This window comes from Cervus canadensis, chromosome 22, assembly GCF_019320065.1.
Source record: "Cervus canadensis isolate Bull #8, Minnesota chromosome 22, ASM1932006v1, whole genome shotgun sequence".
In the NCBI taxonomy this organism is placed as follows: domain Eukaryota; kingdom Metazoa; phylum Chordata; class Mammalia; order Artiodactyla; family Cervidae; genus Cervus; species Cervus canadensis.
Window position 1 is genome coordinate 55,996,066 of NC_057407.1, and position 24,746 is coordinate 56,020,811.

General features: G+C 38.4%; 1 protein-coding gene across 5 annotated transcripts in view; it reads right to left on the reverse strand.

Annotated features, from left to right (window-relative positions):
* ZCWPW2 (zinc finger CW-type and PWWP domain containing 2) overlaps nt 1-24,746 on the reverse strand; it is a 138,109-nt gene that overhangs the window by 82,566 nt on the left and 30,797 nt on the right. Inside the window, exon 2 of one of the 5 annotated variants that reach the window (XM_043443625.1) lies at nt 13,919-14,029. The exons of 1 other annotated variant lie outside the window; for it this stretch is intronic. The gene's annotated coding sequence lies outside the window, so the exon portion shown is untranslated. Of the gene's footprint in view, nt 1-13,918; nt 14,394-24,746 lie in introns of those variants that run through there. 3 more of the 5 variants (XM_043443624.1, XM_043443623.1, XM_043443627.1) reach the window with 3 other exon arrangements.

Genomic DNA, 24,746 nt, shown 5'->3' on the forward strand with positions numbered 1-24,746 from the left:
TTTTAAAAATTAAAGGAATATTTTGCTTATGTAGTTTTGCCTTTTATTATTAATTCAAATGATTTTATTCACTATTAATTCAAGACATTAGAATTATATAAATCCCTAACTGCAAGCTTTAATAATAAGTTATGTGCATATTAAAATGATTAATAATTAATACAGGTAAAATATAAGTAAAACTAATTATTAGTAACTTACTTTGAAATATAAACCTATTTTTAGAAAAAGACTTGCATATACCATATTGATAAATTAGTAGAACACTAATGGGGCTTCCTAGGTGGCTCAGTGGTAAAGAATCTGCTGCCAATGCAGGAGACACAAGAGATGCAAGAGACGGAGAATCGATCCTTGGGTTGGGAAGATCCCCTGGAGTAGGAAATGGTAACCCGCTCCAGTATTCTTGCTTGGAAAATTCCATGCACAGAGAACCCTGACAGGCTACAGTCTACGGGGTAGCAAAGTCAGACTGAGCACACACACATAGAACACCACTATCCAAGTATCAGTTCAGTGGTTCAGTCGTGTCAGACTCTTTGCGGCCCCATGAACTGCAGCACGCCAGGCTTCTCCATCCATCACCAACTCCTGGAGCTTGCTCAAACTCATATCCATTGAGTCGGTCATGCGGTCCCACCATCTTATCCTCTGTCATCCACTTCTCCTCCTGCCTTCAATCTTTCCTAGCATCAGGATCTTTTCCAGTAAGTCAGTTCTTCACATCAGGTGGCCAAAGTATTGGAGTTTCAACTTCAGCATCAGTCCTTCCAATGAATATTCAGAACTGATTTCCTTTAGGATTGACTGGTTTGATCTCCTTGCAGTCCAAGGGACTCTCAAGAGTCTTTTCCAATACCACAGTTCAAAAGCATCAATTCTTTGGCACTCAGCTTTGTTTATAGTCCAACTCTCTCATCCATACATGACTACTGGAAAAACCATAGTTTGACTACATGGATCTTTGTGGACAAAGTATGTCTCTGCTTTTTAATATGCTATCTAGGTTGGTCATAGCTTTTTCAAGGGGCAAGCGTCTTTTAATTTCATGGCTGCAGTCACCATCTGCAGTGATTTTGGAGTCGAAGAAAATAAAGTCTGTCATTGTTTCCATTGTTTCCCCATCTATTTGCCATGAAATGATGGAACCAGATGCCATGATACAGTTTTTTGAATGCTGAGTTTTAAGCCAGATTTTTTCACTCTCCTCTTTCACCTTTAATTAATAGCTGTACTTCTTTTCTTTCTTCTACTTTCTTTGGGCATTCTTTGTTGAGTTTATCTTTCTCTTTTTGAGTTGATGCTTCATTTTAAGTCTTTTTTTTTTAACTTTATTAATTTTATTATATTTTGATAAGTACTCTTAGTATGAGATCTACCCTTTTAATAATTTTAAAAGTGCATAATAGAGTATTGCTGACTATGGGTAGAACATTGTATAGCAGATCTCTATCATTTACTCATCTTTCTTACTTAAAACTTTATGCCTGCTAATTTAGAACTCCCTACTTCACCATTTTCCTCACTCATGGAAATCATCCCACTCTTGATTATCTGATTATTTTAGATATCACATATAAGTGGAATAACACAGTATTTGTCTTTCTATGACTGGCTTACTTTACTTAGCACAATGTCCCCCAGGTTAATCCATGTTGTTGCATGTTGCAGAACATTCTCCACATTTAAGGCTGAACAGCATTCCATTGTATGTTTTATTTGTCCATCAATTAACACTTACCTGTTTCCATATCTTGGCTACTATAAATAGTACTGCTATAAACATGTGAGTACTAATATGTCTTGGAGATCCTATTTCAGTTATCTTAGATAAATACCCAGAAGTGGGGTGACTGAATCATATGGTAGTTCTAGTTTTAATTTTTTGAGGAGACCTCTAATAGTGCTACTGTTTTCCACAGCACTAGCAGCATTTTGTATTCCCACCCACAATGTACACGTTTCCAGTGTATTCACATCCTCATCAATCTCTATTATCTTTTCACTTTTTGATAACAGCCATCCTAACAGGTGTGAAGTGACAACTAATTGTGATTTTGATTCGCATTTCCCTGATGATTAGTGATGTGAAGGATCTTTTCATATACCCAAAGGCCATATAGCTTTTTTAGAAAAATGGCCCATTTTAAGATTTAAACGTTTTTATTGTGTCGGTTGCATGAGTTCCTTATATATTTTGGATATTAATCCCTTTTAAAAATGTTTATAAATATTTTCTCCCGTTCTGTAGGCTTTCATTTAACTAATTGTCTCTCTTGCTACAAAGAAACAGCTTAATTTAATGTAGTCCTACTTTATTTTTACTTTTCTTGCCTGTGCTTTTGGTGTCAGATCCAAAGAATCATTGATAAAATCAATCTCAAGAAACTTTTCCTCTAAGTTTCCTTCTAGGAGTTTTACAGGGTGGTCTTACATTTGTCTTTAGTCCAAAAATAAATTTCAAGTTTATTTTTGTGTACAGTTTAAGGATCCAATTTCATTCTTTTGCATATGAACACCCAGTTTTCCAAGACAATTTATGAAGGGACTATCTTTTCCCCATTCAGTACCTTTGTTTAAAATTGGTTGACCTCTATACATCTGGGTTTATTTCTGGGCTCTGTATTCTGTTCCACTGATTTGTGTCAGTTTTTAATGCTGATACCATACCCCTTTGATTACTACAATTTTGTAAAATAGTTTGAAACTAGGAAGTACAATGCCTTCAACTTTTCTCTTCTTGTTCAGGATTACTTAGCTATTTGGAGTTTTATATGGTTACATACAAATTTTAGAATTTTTTCTATTTCTGTGAAAATGCCAATGGAATTTTGATAGGGATTGAACTGAATCTGTAGATTGCTTTGGGTTGTATGGACATTTTAACAACATAAATTCTTCTAATCTATGAATATGGGATATCTTTCCACTTATTTTTGCCTTCTATTTCTTTCATCTATGTTTTATAGTTTTCAGTTTATAAAACTTTCACCTGATTAACTTTATTACTAAGCATTTTTTGGAGACAACTGTAAATTAGATTATTTTCATTTTTTTTTTCAGCTACTTTGTTGTCAGTGTATAGAAATGCAATTCATTTCTGTTGGTTGGTTTTGTATCTTACAACTTTCTTGAGTTCATTTATTAGTTTTAACAATTTTTTGGTGGAGTCCTCAGGGTTTCTATATATGAGATGATGTATTCTACAGAGAAAATTATACTTCTTCCTTTCAGATATGGACACTTTTTACTTCTCTTTCTTGCCCAACTGTCCTGGCTAGAAACTCTAGTACCATGTTGAATAACATGGTGTAAGTTGGCACCCTGGTCTTGTTGCTGATTTTAGATGAAAGCTTTAAGGTTTTCACTAGTGAGCCTGATGTTACCTGTGAGCTTGTTACATACGGTCATCATTTTATTGAAATATAATCCTTCTACATCCACTCTGTCAAGAGTTTTCATCATCAAAAGATCTTAAATTTGTCAAATGCTTTCTCTCCATCTACTGAGATGACAATATGATTACATTTCCCTTCACTGTGGTGTATCATGTTTATTCATTTGAAAGTGTTAAACCATCCATGCATCTTATGAATAAATTCTACTTGATCTTGGTGTGTGATACTTTTTATGTGCTCCTCAATTGTTTGCTAGTATTTTTTAAATTGAGAATTTTTGCACATATGTTCATCAGGTATACTAGTCTGATGTTCTCTTTTCTAGTGGTGTTCTTTTATGATGTTAGTATCAAGTTAATGCTGGCTTTGTAAAATGTATTTGGAATTGTTATCTTCAATTTTTTGAAAGAGATTGAGAAGGCATTCCCACTGATTACTCAAATTTTTGATAGAACTTACCAATAAAGTCACCTGGTTTTGAACTTTTCTCTGTTGGGAGAATTTTAGATTACTGATTCAATCACCTTACTTGTTATCTGTTCAATCTATTTCTTTCTGATTCAGTCTAGGTAGGTTATATGCTTCTAGGGATTTATCCATTCTTCTAAATTATTCAACTTGCTAGCATCTAATTGTTCATTGTAGTCTCTTAGGATCCTTTGTGTCTCTGTGGGACCAGCTGTAGAGTCTCTTTTATTTATGATTTTGAGTCTTTTTTTTTCCTGTTAGTCTAGCTAAAGTTTTGTGACTTTTATCAATAAACCAGCTTCTAGTTTCACTGATCTTTTTCTATTATTTTTTAATGTTTCATTTATGTTTGCTCTGATTTCTGTTATTTCCCCTTCAACTAAATTTAGGCTTAGTAGCTTTTTTCTAGTTCCTTCTAGTATAAAGTTAGTTTGCGTGAGGTCTTTCTTCTTAAGGTAAACATTTATCATTATAAACTTCCCTCTTAGAATTGCTATTGCAATATCCTGTAATTTTAGTATGTTATATTTCATTTTCATTTGTCTCATGATATTTTCAGGTTTCTGATTTCTTCTTCGACCAACTGGTTTTTCAGGAGCATGTTGTTTAATCTCTACAATTCTCCAGTTTTTCTCAGAAAAGATGCCTGATAATACTGCAATATGATATATCCTGAAAAATGCTCCATGTACATTTGAGAAGAATGTGCATTCTGCTGCTGTTAGATAGAATGTTCTGTATGTATCTGTGGAATCCTCATCTAAAGCGTAATTTAAGTTCAGTTTTCTTACTGATTTTCTGTCTGGATGATCTATTCATTGTTCAGTGTTGGTAATGAAATCCCCTATTATTGTTGTTCAAAAGCATTAATTCCTCGGTATTCAGCCTTCCTTATGGTCCAGCTCTCACATCCATACAAAACTACTGGAAAAACCATAGCTTTGGCTATATGGACCTTTGTCAACAAAGTGATGTCTCTGCTTTTTAATATACTGTCTAGGTTTGTCACAGCTGTTCTTCCAAGGAGCATGCATCTTTTAATTTCAATTTTAATTATCGTTGTACTGCTGTCTATTTCTCCCTTCAGATATTTTATATATTCAGATGCTTTATGTATTCAGATGCTCCAATACTGGGTGCATAAATATTTTCAGTTATTATATTCTCTTGATGAATTGACCTCTTTATCATTGTATAGCAACCCTGACACTTTTTAGTTTTTTTTTTTTAATTTCTATTCTGTTTTATATAAGAATAGCTATTGCTAGGTTTCTTTTGGTTTTCACGCGCGTGGAATATCTTTTTCCTTCCCTTCACTTTCAGTCTACGATGAGAGAATTACTCCACTTACATCTGGAGTAATTTTTGACAGGTAAAAGCTTATTGATGACCTTTTGTTAATTTTTTCTAAGTGTTTTATAGATTTTTCTCTTCTTTCTCTCATCTTTTATGATTTGGTGGTTTTCTATAGTGGTATACTTTGATTCCTTTTGCATTATCTTTTGTATATCTACCAAAGGGTTTTGCTTTGAGGCTTGCTTAAAACATCCTACAATTATAATAGTTCATTTTAAGCTGATAACTTCAGTAACTTACAAAAGCTCCTCATGTTAACTCTCTATCCCCACATTTTATGTTCTGACATCACAATTTACACCTTTCCATATTACGTGTCCAATAAAAATTATTTAAGTGTCTAACTATTTGCAACCCCATGACTACAGAGTGCATGGAAATCTCCAGGCCAGAATACTGGAGTGAGTAGCTGTTCCCATCTCCAGGGGACATTCCCAACCCAGGGATTGAACCCAGATCTCCCACACTGTAGGAGGATTCTTTACCAGCTGAGCCACCAGGGAAGCCCAAGAATACTAGAGTGGGTAGCCTTTCCCTTTCTCCAGGGGATTTTCCTGACCCAGGAATTGAACCGGGATCTCTGTCATTGCAGGCAGACTCTTTACCAGCTGAGGTATTGTTCAGTTCAGTTCAGTTCAGTTTCTCAGTCGTGTCCGACTCTTTGCAACCCCATGAATCGCAGCAAGCCAGGCCTCCCTATCCATCACCAACTCCCAGAGTTTACTCAAACTCATGCCCATCGAGTCGGTGATGCCATCCAGCCATCTCATCCTCTGCTGTCCCCTTCTCCTCCTGCCCCCAATCCCTCCCAGCATCAGGGCCTTTTCCAGAGTCAACTCGTCGCATGAGGTGGTCAAAGTATTGGAGTTTCAGCTTCAGCGTCAGTCCTTCCAATGAATACCCAGGACTGATCTCCTTCAGGATGGACTGGTTGGATCTCCTTGCAGTCCAAGGGACGCTCAAGAGTCCTCTCCAACACCACACAGTTCAAAAGCATCAATTTTTCGGCGCTCAGCTTTCTTTACAGTCCAACTCTCACATCCATACATGACCACTGGAAAAACCATAGCCTTGACCAGACGGACCTCTGTTGGCAAAGTAATGTCTCTGCTTTTTAATATGCTGTCTATGTTGGTCATAACTTTCCTTCCAAGGAGTAAGTGTCTTTTAATTTCATGACTGCAGTCACCATCCGCAGTGATTTTGGAGCCCAAAGAAATAAAGTCTGACACTGTTTCCACTGTCTCCCCATATATTTCCCATGAGGTGATGGGACCAGATGCCATGATCTTAGTTTTCTGAATGTTGAGCTTTAAGCCAACTTTTTCACTCTCCTCTTTCACTTTCATCAAGAGGCTTTTCAGTTCCTCTTCACTCTCTGCCATAAGGGTGGTGTTATCTGCATATCTGAGGTTATTGATATTTCTCCCAGCAATCTTGTTTCCAGCTTGTGCTTCTTCTGGCCCAGTGTTTCTCATGATGTACTCTGCATATAAGTTAAACAAGCAGGGTGACAATATACAGCCTTGACGTACTCCTTTTCCTGATGGGAACCAGTTTGTTGTTCCATGTCCAGTTCTAACTGTTGCTTCCTGACTTGCATACAGGTTTCTCAAGAGGCAGGTCAGGTGGTCTGATATTCCTATCTCTTTCAGAATTTTCCATAGTTTATTGTGATCCACACAGTCAAAGGCTTTGGCATAGTCAATAAAGCAGAAATAGATGTTTTTCTGGAACTCTCTCGCTTTTTCCATTATGGAAGCCCAAAAATTATTGTAGCTACAGAGATTTTCAATACTTTTGTCTTTTTACCTTTATACTAGAGCTATATGTGATTTACATAATACCATCATATATTATTTTTAATAAAACTTCATATTTACCCGTATCAGTGAGTTTTATACTTTTATGTTTTCATATTCCTAATTAGCATCCTTTCATTTCAGCTTAAAGAATTCCTTTAGCATTTCTTGTAAGGCAGGTTTAGTAGTGATGAATTCCTTAAGCTTTTGTTTAATAATATCTCTATATCTCCTCCAATTCTGAAGAACAACTTTGCCAGAAACACTATTCTTGATTAGCAGTTTTCTTTCTTTCATAAGTTCTTTTAGAACTTTCAATATATTATTCCATTCCCTGTCTTCACTTTTTCTGTTCTTTTTCCTCCTCTGACTGTATGATTTCCAGTGAACTATCTTCAAGCTCATTGATCCTTTCTTCTGTTTGATCTTCTGCCTTTTCTCATCTCACCCGTTTCCACATGTCCATTGAGGATCTCATAGAACTACTACTAATTATGTGCCCCATTAGCTCCCAGATGCAGATTAATTAGCACCATTAGGCAACAGCTGAAAAAGTATAGAGTCAAATCCCTTCTAGGGAAAACAGATTAGTGTTTTTGCCTGCTCTCTCTGTGATAAGCCTGGGGAGACAGTGGCAGGATGTGCTTACACATCTGTTAGAAATTGCTTACTTGTTTTCTATGGTGAAAGGGGACTGTGAATGCCAAGCCCTTTTGGTTCTCTAAGCTAGGTGATTTGGGAGCCAGTTCCTTGAGTGGCAGTCATAAAAGTTAGGGTGCTAGATGCACAGACAAGCTCCTTCCAGAAAGAAGCTGAACACTCACTTTTATCATTGGAGAGAGGGCGAGGAAAGTGCTCACAAGCCCTTTCAGGCTCCTGGAAGAGGACAATCAGTTTCCAGATGCAAGCTGGTTAGAAGCCCAATTCTTGGGTAGCAACTGGAAAAGTATGCAGTTAAATTCCTTCCATGGAGAAAATGGTAATTTTATGTTTTATTCTGGTCCCTCTGTGTTGAGCCCAAGGGTACAGCCAAGGTTAAGTGTTTGCACTTCTGTTTAAAACCATCTGTTTGCTTAACATGGTCCTGGTGGATGCACAAATGCTGATTCCCATTGACTCTCAGAGCTAGGTGATATAGGCGCTGGTCCCTTGGGTAGCAGCCATAAAAGTTGAGGAGCTAGCTGTGTGGTCCAAACCCTCTGTTTCTCAGGGAGAAACTGCCAGGTTCCCCTGTGGCTAAACTAAAGGTTTATGGCATGAATGTATCTTAGCTTTCCCTGCTCATTTCAGGGTGGTTATTTCCTCAGTCACCTCAATGTGTAGGAGGAACTAAACTAGTTTCTATATTTCTCTCCAAAGGAACTGATATGTGTGGAGCTGCTCATTCAGTGCATCTGTGGGAGGAAGAGAAGTCTGGCGCTTTGCTGTCCTGGTGACGTCCTTTGTATTCTGTTTTCTTTACTTCTAATGAGCTGCAGGAAATGTTAAGCAGTAATGGTAATCTCTCTAACTGTAGCAGAGTGCAGTGGCCTCAGTCCCTAGCACGGCAGCCACTGCTGTGCATCTGTACTTCGTGCCCTGTCACCAGGCAGTGTCCTGTTCACCTGCTAGTCAGTGCCTCAGTGGACCCCATCCACTCAACCGTCAGTGAGCGACCGTTAGTGGTCCTGCTCGGCCGCCGGACAGTGCCTCAGTGGGCCCCATCCACTCAACCAACCGTCAGTGAGCGACCGTTAGTGGTCCTGCTCAGCCGCCGGACAGTGCAGCAGTGGGCCCTGCCCGCAAGCAACCGACTCTTAAAATAATGACAGTTAGTGAGGGGATTTAGACAACAGAGGAGTGGGGGTGGGGGTGTTGTGAGGTGGAGAGTGAAGTAAGAGGCAGAGTTAGGCCTTCTCCTGGAGGCCCTCCAGCTTACCCAGCCTTGGGTCAGCAGGTGAGCTGGAGGGCCCAGGGAATAGACTGGGGACTATGTACTGCAGAGCTCCAGAGACCTCACTGAGGCCCTCCACTAGCCTTGTCCCAGTCCTTGAGGCAGCAGTGAACCACTCTCCCTTCCCGTCTCTGCGACTTACTGCCTGAGTCGCACTCTCTGAGACCTGGTCTGCCCCATTTGGGTGACCTGAGGAGACTGAAGACCAGTTGAGTTGGGCACCTGGCTCCCTCAGCAATGACGGCTCGGCAGGATGTAGGACCCCTGGCCCTAAAGGAGCTGCCAACTGTGATCCACCTTCTTTTAACCAGGATTGGGAACTTGGAGGGTGAAAGTTGTGCCTTAAGACCCTGCCCTTTTTTTTCAGCACCGAGAATAAAAGTTATCTGGTAGAGATTCACAAGAATATCATTACCTGACCGTTACCTCACCATGACCTGACCTCAACAGCAAAGGATTTGACACCAAAAAGTTCGCAACAGCTAACCACGACCCTCCCTCACCTTTTGCTTTTAAAGGGGTTTGCTGAAAGCTTTCAGTAACTTTGGGGTTCCTAGGGCATGAGCCACCCATCTCTTTGCATAAATCTGTAATAAATCTTTCTGTTCCAAACTCTAATGTTTTAGTATTGATGGACCTCACTGTGCATCGGGCACACAGACTTGCGATTTGGTAACAGTAGGAGGAGATAACGCTGGTCACTGGGTAAAGGGCTACCAACCCCAAACTCAAATATGAAGAGAGATGAGGGAGACCCATAAGTCTAAAGCAGGTATTGGGACAACTAAGCTGAAGGTAAGGAGTTGGGAACAGTTCTACAAACAGTGAGATAATCCATTACAAGTTCATTCAAGAACCTTCTATTTATTATTAAGTAAGAAAAATAGGATTTCTTAGTATTTAATATAAAATTGATACTAGGACCCTCACTCAGACCATATAAAAGCAGGTCATATGTCCTAAATGGGAGGTGAGGCCTCCTGCTGGAAAGATGGGAGGTACCACATGTAGAGCATCAGCTGCTCTTCCACTATCCATTGACTTTTACCACACTTCAGTCATTTTTAACTAGATAAACAGATCTACAGCTTATATTATCTACAAAGTGAAGTCACTTTAAAATAGTCCTACAAAGAAAGACCATATTGAAGAGAATACTAATAACAAATAATGAAAGTTAAGAGGTATAAAAGAAAGCAGAACATGGTATTACTATCCGTCACTCAGCTGCCTAGGATTCTGTCCACCCTAGAACCACTGGAGAAAGCACTCTAAGTTCACTGCCTGAATCAATGGAAAGCTTGGGAAAATCCATTATGATAGCCTATTATAAAATGTTAAGGGGATTAAAAGATTACTTTTAAATGGTAGATAAAGTTTTCAGATTTTCTTAGGAAGTCAGTGGATAATACTGAGAAGATAAATTAATACCAAGAAAATGTCATTATTATTTAAGCAGTGATACTCATTTTCAATTGTGTCAAACTTAAACCTCTCGGTATTTTAGATTTGATAGTTTATCCAGGCTAATAGAATGTATAATACAGGTTATGAAATACTTACTCTTTTCAAACCAGATTCTCATTATTTCTACTACCTTTTCTCCAGCATTCGGTTGGTTTTCAAGATTATTGCCATATCAGTTATATTTAACTAGTTAAAACAGGTATACAGATTAAATTATACAGAATTTTCCTCACAAAGTGAAGTCACTTTAAAATATTTCTACAGGGCTTTCCTAGCGGTCCAGTGGTTGAGAATCACCTTGCAATGCAGGGGACACCAGTTCGATCCCTGGTCTGGGAATACCCCACATGCTATGGGGCAACTAAGCCCTTGGGCCACAACTACTAAGCCTGTGCTCTGGAGCCTGCAAGCTGCAACAACTTAGTTCACATGCAGCAACTACTGAAGCCCTGTGCCCTAGAGCCCATGCTCTGCAACAACAGAAGCCACTGCAAAGGGAAGCCTGCACATGGCAACTAGAGAGTAGCCCCCACTCTCTGAAACTATAGAAAGCCCATGTGAAGCAATGAAGACCCAGCTCAACCAAAAGTAAATAAATAAATGAATATTAAAATATATTTCTACAAAGGAACAGCATATTGAAGAGAATACTAATAATACAAATAAAGTATTAAGGCTGATGCAAAAGTAATTTGCAGTTTTGCATTGTTGAATTTTGCTGTTCGATACTAGAATATATTCTTAAATAAATGTGGTTATGTTATACATCATTTTAATGCTCATTTCTTGCTTTGCTTTTTTTGCTAATGACTTATTACTTGCTGTTTATATATATTTTAGACAAAGGAAAGGATGTTAGACAAAAAGCAAATTTGAGTGATTTTCTTATTGAGTTCAAAATGGGTCATAAACAACATGTTATGGAGACAACTTGCAACATCAACAACACATTTGGCTTAGGAACTGCTAACAAACATACTCTACAGTGGTGATTTAAGAAGTTTTGCAGAGCAAATGAAAGCCTTGAAGATGAAAGAGCTCAGTGGCTGGCCACTGGAAGCTGACAATGACCAATTGAGAGGATCATCAAAATTGATTCTCTTACAACACATAAGAAGTTGCCAAAGAACTCAACATCAACCATTCTATGGTCAGTCAGAATTTGAAGCAAATTGGAAAGGTGAAAAAGCTTGATAAGTGTGTGTCTCATGAGCTGATCAAAAAGAAAAATCGTCATTTTGAAGTGTCATCTTCTTTTACTCTTGGTAGCAACAATGAACCATTTCTTGATTGGATTGTGACATGTAATGAAAAGTGGATTTTATATGAAAATCAGCAATGACTAGCTCAGTGGCTGGACCAAGAAGAAGCTCCAAAGCACTTTTCAAAGCCAAACTTGCACCAAGAAAAGGTCATGGTCACTGTTCGGTGATCTGTCGACTTGATCCACTACAGCTTTCTGAATCCAGGCAAAACCATTACATCTGAGAAGTATGCTCAGCAAATTGGTGAGATGCACCAAAAACTGCAATGCCTGCAGCTGGCACTGATGGATAGAAAGGACCCAATTCTTCTGCATGACAACACCCAACCACACATAGCACAACCAACACTTCAAAAGTTGAACAAATTGGGCTACAAAGTTTTGCCTCATCTGTCATATTCACCTCACCTCTCACCAAGTGACTAGCACTTCTTTGAGCATCTTGACAATTTTTGCAGGGAAAATGCTTCCATAACCAGCAGGAGGCAGAAAATGCTTTCCAAAAGTTCATGGAATCCCAAAGCATGGATTTTTATACTACAAGAATAAACAAACTTATTTTTTATTGGCAAAACTGTGTTGAATGTAATGGTTCCTATTTTGATTAATTAAGATGTGTTTGAGCCTAGTTTTAATGATTTAAAATTCATGTTCCAATACCACAATTACTTTTTCACCAACCTAATAAGGAATATAAAAGACAGTAGAATATGATTACTATCTCCACAGAAGGTACAAATGAAGAGGAAAAAGAAACTGTGGTGAGGAGAGTGCTAGAGTCTGTGAGATGCCCTATAAAATCATAGGGACAGTAGTCCACACTTCAGTTTAAAGAGATGATGACAAATGCAAAGCTGTGCTAAGTATACTTGCCTTACTTAACTTCTGTTTTTAACTTTTTATTTCATAACTTAGCTAACATATTATGCTAGATAATTCAAAAGAAAATTTAAAAATTACATTTTGGAAAACAGAAAACATTGAATGCCTATTCAAAATTAGGCAGTCACGTTTGGGCTATTAGTTTATTCATTCATTCATTTAATGCAATAGTTATGAATGGTTATACTCAATTTTCAGTCAGATAACTCTACCACTTTTTAATTTGCAAATTAGTTAACCACTACACTAGGGATAACAAGAGTACTATCACTCTGGAACCTCTTTTATAAGGATACTAATCCCCATTCATAAAGGCTCTGTCTTTATGATTTAACCACCACCCACTCCATCTACCTTCTAGTAACATCACGTTGAGGATTAGGTTTCAATATGAATTTGAGGTGACACAAATATTCAGTCTATAGCATTCCATCTCTGGCCCCCAAATTCATGTTCCTCTCACATGAAAAAAACATTTATTCCATTCCCAGAAGTTTTAACTTCTTTCAACATCAATTCAAAAATCTGAAGTCCAAAGTCTCATCTAAATATCACCTAAATCAGACATGGGTGACACTGAATGCAGGATTCATCTTGAGGCAAATTCCTCTCCATCTGTGAACCTGTGAAATCAAATGTTTTCTCTGCTTCCAAAATACAATGGTGGGACAGGCATAGGACAGACATTCCCATTTCCAAAGGGTGAAATAAAAAAGAAAGGAATGACAGGTTCCAAGCAAGTCTAAACATTAATTCTGGATAATAATCTTTGGCTCTATGCTCTCCCTCCAGTGACACTGGGGCTGTGGACCCCTTCCAGACCTCCTAGGTAGGTAACCACATAGTTTTTCAGGTAGGGGTTGGGCCCTATGGGATATAGCTGGTCTTGTCCCCATATGGCTTTGGAGGCAGCCCACACAGTAGCTCTCACAGGTTAGCGTTAAGTGCCTGTGGCTCAGCTGGGCTTTACTGGTCAGGTTCATGATGGTGGCCCTGGCCCACAGCTCCACAGTGCAATGGAGATAAGGGAACTTACTATTTCACTTAGTCAAAAGAGGCTAAGCTGTACCTTCAAAGCCTTGCTTAGATATTTCCTCAGCCACATATTCATTTCATTACTCACAAATTCTACCTTTCATGAAACACTACACATGAACACAAATCAGCCATGTTTTTGCCACTGTATCACAAGGACCATTTTTTATCCAGTGCTCAATAACATGTTCCTCATTTCCATCTGAGACCTCATCAGAATGCCCCCCTTTACTGTCCACGTTTCTGCCAAAATTCTGTTCAAAATTACTTGGGTATTCTCCAAGAAGACTGAAGCTTTCTCTACAGTTCTCACCTTTTCTTTCTGGGCTCACATCACAGTTGCCCTTAACAATCCATTCATTTGTGGCAAAGTAGACTTTTCCTCTCTGGAGAAGGGCACGGCAACTCACTTCAGCATTCTTGCCTAGAGAATTCCATGAACAAAGGAGCCTGGTGGGTTATGACCATAGGGTTAGAAAGAGTCAGACATGACTGAAGTGACTTAGCACAGCACAGGCTTTTTCCAGAATGAACCTCAAAACTCTTCCAGCTTCTACCTCTTACCCAGTTTCAAAGCCATGTCCACATTTTTAGGTATTACAGCAGCGACCCCTCTTCTCAGTACCAATTTCTGTCTTTGTCTGTTTGGACTGCTATAACAAAAATACCAAACCGGGTGACTTATAAACAACAGAAATTTATTTCTCACAGATCTGGAGGCTGAGAAATCCAAGAACAAGGCATTGATATATCTGGTATCTAGAAAGTACCCACTGCTGGTTCAAAAATGGCTGCTTTCTTTTTTTTTTTTTTTTTTTTTTTGCTGCTTTCTATAGTAACCTCATTTGGAGGAATGGGCAAGGTACTTTGGGGGTTCTCTTTTTATAAGTGAATTAATTCCATTCATGAGAACTCTGCCCTCACTACATTATCACCTTCCCAATACCATCCTAACACTTCCTATTATCATCATGTTTCACAGGGGGACACAAACATTCAGTCTATAGCAATAATCAGTCAAACATTTTTGAAAATGTTTTGAAAGCAAGGGGAAGGGTTTTAGTGGTAAGGGAAGACAGTGGCACATAAATCTTAGACATCCATTTTGGGTAAATGGATGAGAAGTGGAGTTAACAACCAAGTCAGTTCAGTTCAGTCGCTCAGTCATGTCCGACTCCTTGCGACCCCATGAATCGCAGCACGCCAGGCCTCCCTGTCCATCACCAACTCCCGGAGTTTACTCAAACTCATGTCCATCGAGTCGGTGATGCCATTCAGCCATCTCATCCTGTTGTCCCCTTCTCCTCCTGCCCCCAATCCCTCCCAGCATCAGGGTCTTTTCCAATGAGTCAGCTCTTTGCATGAGGTGGCCGAAGTACTGGAGTTTCAGCTTCAGCATCAGTCCTTCCAAGGAACACCCAAGACTGATCTGCTTTAGGATGGACTAGTTGGATCTCCTTGCAGCCCAAGGGACTCAAGAATCCTCTCCAACACCACAGTTCAAAAACATCAATTCTTCGTTCGGCACTCAGCTTTCTTCACAGTCCAACTCTCACATGACCATACATGACCACTGGAAAAACCATAGCCTTGACTAGACGGACCTTTGTTGGCAAAGTAATGTCTCTACTTTTTAATATGCTATCTAGGTTGGTCATAACTTTCCTTCCAAGGAATAAGTGTCTTTTAATTTCATGGCTGCAATCACCAACTGCAGTGATTTTGGAGCCCCCCAAAATAGTCTGACACTGTCTCCCCATCTGTTTCCCATGAAGTGATGGGTCCAGATGCCATGATCTTAGTTTTCTGAATGTTGAGTTTTAAGCCAACTTTTTCACTCTCCTCTTTCACTTTCATCAAGAGGCTTTTTAGTTCCTTTTCACTTTCTGCCATAAGGGTGGTGTCATCTGCATATCTGAGGTTATTGATATTTCTCCCAGCAATCTTGATTCCAGCTTGTGCTTCATCCAGCCCAGCGTTTCTCATGATGTACTCTGTATATAAGTTAAATAATCAGGGTGACAATATACAGCCTTGACATACTCCTTTTCCTGTTTGGAACCAGTCTGTTGTTCCACGTCCAGTTCTAACTGTTGCTTCCTGACCTGCATTCAGGTTTTAAAAATATGGGGCAAGCTTGAGGTTTGGCGAACAGAAATAATAGTCCTTTGGGTCTTGATTTTAAAATGCTTGTGTGTCAGCTAGATATACAATATGAAGTTTGGGTCTATTCCTCTAGAGAAAATTCTGGAGTCACATAACAAAAAAAGTGAGAGTATAAACTAGGTACCATAAATCCTAGACATCTATTCAATTCTTAAATGCTTGACCACCTGGTTTTTGCCAAGTTTCTTTTAAAGGAAACCAAAGGTTTTATAATCACCTAATCCAAAGGCTTTCTCTTAAACCCCTAACCACTACTGATTCCTTGACCAGTTGCTCTTTCTCTCCCGAGGCCCTGAATAAGCCTTTCTAAGGCTCTGTCTTCAAACTTCACTTATATTTTCTTCCTTGGAGAATTCTCTCAAATAACTTCCACTCTCTCCCAAGGAAATGGTTACCAAATCACCTCAGTCCCTGAACTCCACCTCAAGTCTCACCAGCACACCTACATGCTATGTAATTTTGACACCTGGATTTACTCAAGCACACTGAACTTGGGCCACATTGAGTTTTCTTTTCCTTCAAAACAGTTTCTCTTTCACATTACTGTTCAGTTCAGTTCCGCTCAGTCACTCAGTTGTGTCCAACTCTTTGCGACCCCACGGACTGCAGCACGCCAGGCTTCCCTGTGTCCATCACCAACTCCCGGAGTCTACTCAAACTCATGTCCATTGCATCACTGACGCCATCCAACCATCCATCCATCTGTTCAGTTCAGTTCAGTCGTTCAGTTGAGTTCAACTCTTTGTGACCCCATGAATCACAGGACACCAGGCCTCCCTGTCCATCATCAACTCTCGGAGTTTACTCAAACTCATGTCCATCCATCTGTTACCTAGATTCAAATACTGGCAAGGGTCAACTTTGAAAATGCCTACTTCCTATCCCCTCCATTGAAATAGTTGTCATTTTGTTATGACTTACAAAATTAAAAAGGTGTTTGTGTGTTTCCCCCTTTCTAACCTTACTGCTACAAACACAGCTCAGTTTCTCACCAGTTCATTTAGATTGCTCTAAATAGCCTACTAACCAATCTGTCTACTCTCTCTCTCCCCATATTAATTCTTTCAACTCACCAATAACAGATTAATCTTAGAAACTCAAATAATTAGTACTTATGCTAAAAAATATATAGTTTGCCACTGCTAACATAGTTGGAAATAACGTCCCCACTTTCAGTTTTCCACAATGTAACTCTACAGTCAAATACTTAAGATTATGAATTTTATCATCAGTCAGACTAGGATCTAAAAACATCAATTTAATAGCTGTATGACCTTCAGTAAATCATTTCATATCTTTCCATCTGGAAACTGGGAACAATACTAGCACTACCTCATAAAGCATTCAGAAAGTTCCATAAAATCATGCATGCAGGGTATGTGGCAAGAAGCACAGCATGCAGGTGTTCATTAAATGGTAGCTAGTTGGCATCACTTTATTCATCCTCCAAACAACATCAATTTACATTATTTGTTATTCCCCCCAAATATCCAATGTATTCTCTTTATCTTTGCTCATGTATCCTCCTTACTCTAACAGAACCTGTAAATTGCCTACTTTCAAGACCCACCTCAAATACCATGTCTTTCAAGAAGTCTTCTCAGAAGTCCTCAACCAGTTGCAACTTCTCCCTGCTTGATATTCATGTCCTCTCAACTTCTGGTATTTACAATATTGTGTGACATATTGCAATGATGTTTACTACCTAATTCCCACCACTTGACTATATCCTCTCCGAGGACAGGGATATTATTTTGAATCTTCAGTAAAAAATGATTTGATATTATAAACATTGTTCTCAGTCTGTTGATCCCCCAATGCCCAAATAATATTTTACATGCAGGAATCATTCATATCACTTCCCTAATTTTGCTCTATTTCTTCTCTGTGTCTGTGGAGCATCTGGAATGAGTTAAATATATTAACAGATGAGAAAGGGGCTAATGAGCAATTTCTTATCTATCACAATACATCACAATGTATTACTAGTTATATGGAATTTAATAAGACCACCAAGGTCTGTAGAACCCCACTAAACTGTTCTAAATAACTAGAGTATAATTATTATAGATATTTTTAGTGAAATTCATTAAAGTGAAATTCATGAGCTAAAGAAAAATAACATGGATTTAACATAAATTCTCCAAAGATTTCCACATTCCATGAATTACTTTAGTGTTATAGCAGAGTCTGAAAAAAATTAGAAAACAAGATCAATACTTTTTGAATTGAAATATTACACAGTTCCATTGTTCAACCAAAAAAAGGTCTTAGATATGGAGTATAGACAATATAAACTGTTATGAAGCATCAGTATTTATTACAATGTATATGTATTTTATGACTGATGTATCCCAGATGGTAAAATTACAACATATCCAAGGAGTTCTGAATAATCTCAGAATTTAATGAGACAGTGTGAATAAATACATACAGAATAGGAATGAAGACAAATGGTTACTTACAACAGAAATTGCTTTTATTGTTTGTATGTGACTGAGAAAAATAATGATTATTCCTCAAAACAAAAAAAGTTGTCACTATTATTTTGCTCTTCAACACTGCCGTTATAGAAAGTACATACATTTTAAATACAGACTAACCCAGATGATGCAACTCAGTTCTGAGTTTGAGAAAAGTAACAGCATCTGTACCACTATCTTTACACTTGGGGAATTTCAACATTATAATTTCAATTCTCGTCATTTGCATTTCTAGATGATATCTCCTTCTTTCTGATTAATTAACGGCTGCGATGGGTCTCCTTGCTTCACGGGGGATTTCTCTAGCTGCGGTGAGTGGGGCTACTCTTGGCGGTGGTGCAGACCTCTTGCTGTGGTGGCTTCTCTTGTCACTGAGCACAAGCTCTAGGCACCTGGGCTTCAGGAGTTGCAGCTCGTGGGCTCATTAGTGCGGCATACAGGTTCTAGGGTGTGAGGGCTTCTGTAGTTGTGGTGCATGGGCTTAGTTGCTTTGCATCGTGTGGAATCTTCCCAGACCAGAGACCAAACCCACGTCCCCTGCATTGGGAGGGCGATTCTTATCCATTGTACTACCAGGGAAGTACTGATATCTCACTTGTAAACAATGACTGCATAACTACAATACTGAATCTGCTTACTTCCAAAGAGACTTTAAAGTGAAAATAAGATAATTTTAATATTATAGATAAAAATTTCATAATATTCAAGAGACAGTTAAAAAACATCAGAACTTAGGAGTCAAAAGATGCAGTTTCTATCACCAGGCAACTTCCTACATTTATAATCTCAAGAGGACTGTGTTTTCAACTATAAGGGAAAGAAGTAGGACTGGATGATCTCTAAAAATTTGTTCGGTTTTCATATTTTTTCTTCTTTATTTTTCAAACTATGAAAGTATGACAACACATTTACAGGAGATTTGGAAAATACAGAACAAAGTTACACAGAGTTTCACCATATAATTATTTTTAAGCAGATAAATTAAGAATTTTTAGTTGGAGTTTCAATATAAAAATCTCAAAAAATACTAGAAAAATAGAAGGATTTAGTAAACCTTAAAAATCACTATGAACCAATTCAACATAATTAAGATTTATATAATTTTCACACAACAGTAGGATACATCTTCTATTCAAGTTCCCACAGACTGTAAACCAGGAGACACTGGAACATCAGTTCAGTTCACAGTCATGTCCGACCCTTTGTGACCCCATGGACTGCAGCATTGCCAGGCTTCCCTGTCCATCACCAACTCCCAGAGCTTGCTCAAACTCATATCCATCAAGTTGGTGATGCCATCCAACCATCTCATCCTCTGTCGTCCCCTTCTCCTTCTGCCTTCAAACTTTCCCAGCATCAGGATCTTTTCAAATGAGTCAGTTCTTTGCATCAGGTAGCCAAAGTATTGGAGCTCCAGCTTCAGCATCAGTCCTTCCAATGAATATTCAGGACTGATTTCCCTTAGAATGGATTGGTTTGACCTCCTTGCAGTCCAAGGGACTCTTTAAGAGTCTTGTCCAACACCACAGTTCAAAAGCATCAATTCTTTGGTGCTCAGCTTTCCTTATAGTCCAACTCTCATATACATACATGACTACTGGAAAAACCATAGCTTTGACTAGATGTACATTTGTAGGCAAAGTAATGTCTCTGCTTTCAAATATGCTGTCTAGGTTGGTCATAGCTTTTCTTCTAAGGAGCAAGAGTCTTCTAGTTTCATGGCTGCAGTCACCATCTGCAGTAATTTTGGAGTTCCAAAAAATAAAGTCTGTCACTGTTTCCATTGTTTCCTCATCCATTTGCCATGAAGTAATGGGACCAGATGCCATGATCTTAGTTTTCTGAATGTTGAGTTTTAAGCCAACTTTTTCACTCTCCTCTTTCACTTTCATCAAGAGGCTCTTTAGTTTTACTTTGCTTTCTGCCATAAGGGTGGTGTCATCTGCATATCTGAGGTCATTGATATTTCTCCTGGCAATCTTGATTCCAGCTTATGCTTATCCAGCCCAGCATTTCACAAGATGTACTCTGTATGTAAGTTAAATAAGCAGGGTGACAATATACAGCCTTGATGTACTCCTTTCCTGATTTGGAATCAGTCTGTTGTTCCATGTCCGGTTCTAACTATTGCTTCTTGACCTGCATACAGGTTTCTCAGGAGGCAGGTAAGGTGGTCTGGTATTCCCGTCTCTTTCAGAATTTTCCACAGTTTGTTGTGATCCACACAGTCGAAGTCTTTGGCACAGTCAGTAAAGCAGACTTTTTTTGGAACTCTCCTTTTTTGATGATCCATCAGGTGTTGGCGATTTGATCTCTGGTTCCTCTGCCTTTTCTAAATCCAGCATGAACATCCGAAGTTCATGGTTCACATACTGCTGACGCCTGGCTTGGAGGATTTTGAACATTACTTTGCTAGCATGTGAGATGAAGTACAATTGTGCAGTAGTCTGAACATTCTTTGGCATTGCCTTTCTTTGGGATTGGAATGAAACCTGACCTTTTCCAATACTGTGGCCACTGCTGAGTTTTCCAAATATGCTGAAATACTGAGTGCAGCACTTTCACAGCATCATCTTTTAGGATTTGAAATAGCTCAACTGGAATTCCATCACCTCCACTAGCTTTGTTTGTAGTGATGCCTCCTAAGGCTCACTTGACTTCACATTCCAGGATGCCCGGCTGCAGGTGAGTGATCACACCATTGTGATTATCTGGGTCATGGAGATCATTTTGTATAGTTCTTCTGTGTATTCTTGCCACCTCTTCTTAATATCTTCTGCTTCTGTTAGGTCCATACCATTTCTGTCCTTTATTATGTCCATCTTTATATGAAATGTTCCCTTGGTATCTCTAATTTTCTTGAAGAGATCTCTAGTCTTCCCCATTCTATTGTTTTCCTCCATCTCTTTGTATTTATCACTGAGGAAGGTTTTCTTATCTCTCCTTGCTCTTTGGAACTCTGCATTCAAATGGGTATATCTTTCCTTTTCTCCTTTGCCTTTACCTTCTTCTCTTCTTTTCTCAGCTATTTGTAAGGCTTCCTCAGACAACCATTTTGCCTTTTTGCATTTGTTTTTCTTGGGGATAGTCTTGATCACCGCCTCTTGTACAATGCCACGAACCTCTGTCCATAGTTCTTCAGGCACTCTATCAGATCTAATCCCTTGAATCTATTTGTCACTTCCATTGTATAATCATAAGGGATTTGATTTAGGTCATGCCTGAATGGTCTAGTGGTTTTCCCTACTTTCTTCAGTTTAAGTCTGAATCTGGCAATAAGGTATTCATGATGTGAGCCACAGTCAGCACCCAGTCTTGTTTTTGCTGACTATATAGAGCTTCTCCATCTTTGGCTGCAAAGAATATAATCAATCTGGTTTCAGTATTGACCATTTGGTCAATGTCCATGTTTAGTCTTCTCTTGTGTTGTTGGAAGAGAGTGTTTACTACAACCAGTGTGTTCTCTTGGCAAAACTCTTGTTAGCCTTTGCCCTGCTTCATTCTGTACTCCAAGGCCATATTTGCCTGTTACTCCAGGTATCTCTTGATTTCCTAGTTTTGCATTCCAGTCCCCTATAATGAAAAGGGCCTTGTTTTTTGGGGTGTTAGTTCTGGAATATACCCAGAGACATAAAACAAGGTGCAAATATTTCTTGGTCTAAAGGTATTGAAATCATACAGAGTCTATCCTCAGTATTGTAGAATTATATTAAAAATCAATATCAAAAGATATCTGAAAATAACCCACATATTTTCAAGTGCAATGTGACATTCACCAAGAGAGATCTTTGACTTAGCCACTGAAAGCTTCAATAAAGTTAGAAGACTAGAAAAATACAGAGGGTGATTTCAGAGAAGAAAGAATTTAAATGAAAAATTATTATCAAATATACTTTAAAAACCTCATGTATTTGGAAATTAAATGTTCACTTTTAAAATGATGGCTGAATCTAAGTCATAACAAGGAAAATTAGAAAATATTAACAACAGAATAAAAATGAAAAGAGAATTTATCAGAATTTGGTGCATGAAGCTAAAGCAACTAAATACAATGTATGGAAACAAATAATGGACACTAGCATAAAATTTTGCTATATCTGAACAATATCTGTACTTTAGTTAATCATACTGTATCACATATTATTTCTTTTTCTTTTTTTTACAACACAGTATTTCTTTATAGTCTCAGAATTGGATTAGAACTTTCAAGGCCCATCAAAATTTTTTAAAAATCACTAAGCTTATAAGCTTTCTAGATTTTTAGCAGTAATATTAGATGCCAGAAAAAAATGGACCTATATCAAAGTTTTAAGTGAATATAAATTAGAAATCTAGCATTCTATTCACACTCAAACAAGTGAAATCAAAATGTCACAAATTTTTTATCTAAAATGTGTACATTTTTAGAATGTGTACATTTTCTAAAATGTGTACATTGTAAAATGAAATGGGAGCACTGACTATGAATAGAAAAAGTGAAACAAACTAGATAAAGGTAAAAGATCACCATATAGTCCAGTTGTTTGTAAACATGGCTGCTCTTAAGAATCATACCTGAAGCTTTGGAGAAAGAAAACAGTATCTGGGCATTTTTATTTTTCAAAAAGTTCCAAGATAATTCTAACATGCATCTGGATTTTAAGAAGTTATTACAAGTTTTTCTATTAAATGGTAGTTTTTGTGATATTCTATTATTTTCTGTTGACCAATCATGATACATGGTATCAAATGAATAATAATTACATAATCACAATAGTAAAAGATGTTTATCAGTTTTCACAATCAATAGCCAGACAAAAAATAAAAAATAATTACAATTGCAAGCCATAATGGGAACAGGATTAATCTAACAATATAAAATAATTACATATAATTTGAAGGGTAGAATCACATGGTAAGTAGAAGTGATGTGGTAACATACATGCACATGTTGTCATCCACTTAGCCAGTCTATGTCTTTTAGCTGATGGATTTAATCCTTTTACATTTAAGATAAATATCAATATGTATGATTCTATTGCCATCTTCTTAATCATTTTGGGTTTATTTTCTGTAGATCTTTCCCTTCTCTGTGTTTCCTGCCTAGAGAAGTTCCTTTAGCATTGGTCGTAAAGCTGATTTGGTGGTGCTGAATTCTCTTAAGTTTTGCTTGTCTGGAAAGCTGTTGATTTTTCCATCAAATCTGAATGAGAGTCTTACTGGGTAGAGTATTCATGGTTGTAGGTTCTTCCCTTTCATCACTTTGAATATATCGTGCCATTCCCTTCTGGCTCATAGAGTTTCTGTTAAGAAATCAGTCGATAACCTGATAGGAGTTCCCTTGTATGTTTTTCCCTCGTTGCTTTTAATATTTTATCTTTGTCAGTTGGATTACTATGTGTGTTGGTGTGTTCCTCCTTGAGTTTATCCTGCTTAGGGCTCTCTGTGCTTCCTGGACTTGGTTAATTATTTCCTTCCCCAATTTAGTGACGTTTTCAGCTACTATCTCTTCAAATACTTTCTCAGGTCCTTTCTCTCTCTTCTCCTTCTGGGACCCATATAATGTGAATGTTAGTGCATTTAATGTTGTCCCAGAGGACACTTAGGATGTCTTCATTTTTTTTTTTTTTTCATTCTTCTTTTCAATATTCTGTTTGTTGGCAGTGATTTTCTCCATCCTATCTTCCAGGTCACTCATCCATTCTTCCACCTCAGTTATTCTGCTATTGATTGCTTCTAACGAATTGTTCATCTCTGTTTATTCTTCCATTCTTCTAGGTCTTTAGTAAACATTTCTTGCATCTTCTCCATTCTTCTTCTGAGATCCTGGATCATCTTCACTATCATTATTTTGAATTCTTTTTCCAGAAAGTTGTTTATCTCCACTTCATTTAGCTGTCTCTCTGGGGTTTATCTTGTCCCTTCATCTGGAATATAACCTTCTGGCTGTTCATTTTGAATAACTTTCTGTGATGTGGTTTTCATTCTAGCAGCTATGGAGTCATGGTTCTTCTTGCTTCTTCTGTCTGCCCTCCGGTGGATGAGGAAAAGAGGCCTGTGTAAGTTTTCTGGTGGGAGGGACCTCTAGTTGAAAAACCTAGGTCTTGCTCTGGTGGGCAGGGCCTTGCTCAGTAAAGTTTTAATTTGGTTATCTGCTGATGGATGGGGCTGCCCTCCCTCCCAGTTAGTTGTTTGGCCTGAGAGAACACAGCCCTGGAGTCTACAAGTTCTATGGTAGGACTAATGGCAACCTCCAAGACAGCTTATTCTAAGGGGCACCTCTCAGGCTGCTGCTGCCAGTGACTGTCCCTGCGGCAAGCCACTGCCAACCCACACCTCCACAGGAGACCCTCCAACGCAAGCAGGTGGGTCTGGTTCAGTTTATTGTGGGGTCAGTGCTCCTTTCTCCTGGGTCCTGGTGTGCACAGGATTTTATTTGTGCTCTCTAAGAGTAGAGTCTCTGTTTTCCCCAGTTCTGTGGAAGTCCTGTAATCAAATGCCACTTGTCTTCAA